The sequence below is a fragment of the Neophocaena asiaeorientalis genome, unplaced genomic scaffold (genome assembly GCF_003031525.2).
Source record: "Neophocaena asiaeorientalis asiaeorientalis breed wild unplaced genomic scaffold, Neophocaena_asiaeorientalis_V1.1 scaffold7, whole genome shotgun sequence".
NCBI classification, from domain to species: Eukaryota; Metazoa; Chordata; class Mammalia; order Artiodactyla; family Phocoenidae; genus Neophocaena; species Neophocaena asiaeorientalis.
Window position 1 is genome coordinate 2,774,178 of NW_020185337.1, and position 2,413 is coordinate 2,776,590.

Sequence of the window (2,413 nt, forward strand, 5' to 3'; positions counted from 1 at the left end):
GAAATCGCCGAGGCTGCGGCGCTTTTCTGTCTCAGCCAATCATTGCTTTCCATCACTACGGCAGCCCGCGAGGACCGAAAAGCCCCACCGCGCCAGAGCGCGCTAATCCCAGAATCCTGGTTTGCCTGAAGGTGAAGTTGGCGCCCCGGAGTCAAAGTGGAAAGCGCTGGGGCTCTTTTCTAACAGAAAGCAAACACCACCAGTCCTCCCTCCCCTACTCCCGCAAAGGAAAAGGCAACACTGGAAGGGATATTTTAACCAGGATTACTTTTAGGCAGAAATGTTAAAAAATAACTTGAAGGCATAAGAAACTGGAATTCACTGCGAAAGTAATGTCTATACATACTCAAGAAACGTCCTGAATTTGAATAATTAAATACAAATAAATAAATAAGACAAGCAGTCTCGGACCTTTAAATCCACTTTTGGATTTTGCTTAAATGTGTGAAGACGAAGTCTTTCTTAGCAAGAGATTGTTTCCATAGCGACGATAATCGACACAAAAAATTAAAATCACTGAACTAACTCTTATTATAAAGGCATAAAGTGCATTGCATTACAAACTAGTTCTAACTGGAAATGGTGTACAGACATTATTTAAGTGCTGCTATGGGACCTTGGTTTGGAACTTTGCATGGATTCTCAATATTCTTGCTATTCAAGGGAGAGGAAAAAGAAGAAAACTAATATGCCAGGACTTGATTCCTTTTTCCTCTACACACATACCCTCATCAGCTTAAAATTTATACTTTACTTCTATTCCAAATTTGTAATGCTATAAACAAAGCGATGATATCTTTAAACAGATCTTTAACCCTGTTTAAGTGTTACAGGATCTAAAATACAGATTTTTTTTCTAAGACAAAAATGAGTTCACCCTCTTGTGAGCTTCTCTTAGCTAAAGGCAGAAGAAATGAACCTTCGATTGACACAGGGGACAGAGAATGACTAGGTGTGATTTGGTAGAAAAGAAGGACTTCCTTATATGCTTTTATAAGAGCTCCCTTTGGGTAAAGACCACATAATTGTAGATTTATTTAAAAGAGCTGTATTTGAAGTTCTTGCAATATAAAATACAATGTAAATTTTAAAAATTTAGGTAAAGTGTCATTTAAATAAATTAATGAGCTGCCCCCAAAAACCCCACAACATAATAGGATATAAAGCCCCATCCCCAAAAACCTTCACAGAAGACATCAAATTGTACTATATTCTGCACCGATTGTTTCAATTATTTAAAACAGAATTTTTTATTCATAGCCTCTTTCACTTTACCAAAGAGCCTCCATGGAGTCATTGTGACTGGTGGGCAGGGGACAAGGAAGAATTTTAAGGACACGTTTCATCTGCAGAGCAGCTGCAATATTTTCGAAGGGGCAAAGATTTGTAAGGTCCCAAGCAGATAAACAGGGTGGGCACCATGAATTAGTTCACAAGCCAAAAATGTTTACCAAAATGTAGTTGTGCCCAGAACCCCCTCAGCAGCTTAGAATTGGCTTTCACTAACCCACCAAGCAACCTTCCATATTTTACAGGGCTTTTTTCCCCCCAGCATCTTTTATTATACAAAGAAAACACGTGCAAGGCTTTTTCGGAATAGTAGTCCACTGAGAACAACTCTTCAAAACCCTGAACACAAACATTAATTTATTAAGGAGTTTTAAAGTCATAAAAATAGCATGACAAGATTTAGTTTAGCTTACATGGTTTAGTTTAAGAATTGATGAACCTACACTGACACATCATAATCACCCCAAGTCCATAGTTTATGTTAGGGTTCACTTTGATGGCGTACACTCTATGGGTTTTGACGAACATATAATGACATGTATCCACCATTATCGTATCATACAGGGCAGTTCCAGGGTCTCCAAAATCATCTGTGCCTCGCCTGTGTATTTATCCTTCTCTCCCCACTGACCCCTGGCAACCACTGATCTTTTTACTGTCGTCATGGTTTTGCCTTTTCCAAAATATCATTCAGTTGGAATCATACAGTATGTAGCCTTTTCAGATTGGCTTCTTTCACTTAGTAATACGCATTTAGGGTTCCTCCATGTCTTTTCATGGCTTGATGACTCATTTCTTTTTAGCTCTGGATAGCATTCCATTGTCTGAATGTACCACAGTTTATTTATTTGTTCACTCACTGAAGGATATCTTGGTTGCTTCCAAGTTTTAGCAGTTATGAATAAAGTTATTATAAATGTCTGTGTGTGGGTTTTTGTATAGACATAAGTTTTCAATTCACTTGAATAAATACCAAGGAGCGCAATTGCTGAAGTGTATGATAAGAGTGTGTTTACTTCTGTAAGAAATGGCCAAACTGTCTTCCAAAGCGGCTGTACCATTTTGCATTCTCACCCGGAATGACTCAGGGTTCCTATTGCTCCACATCTTCACCAGTGTTTGG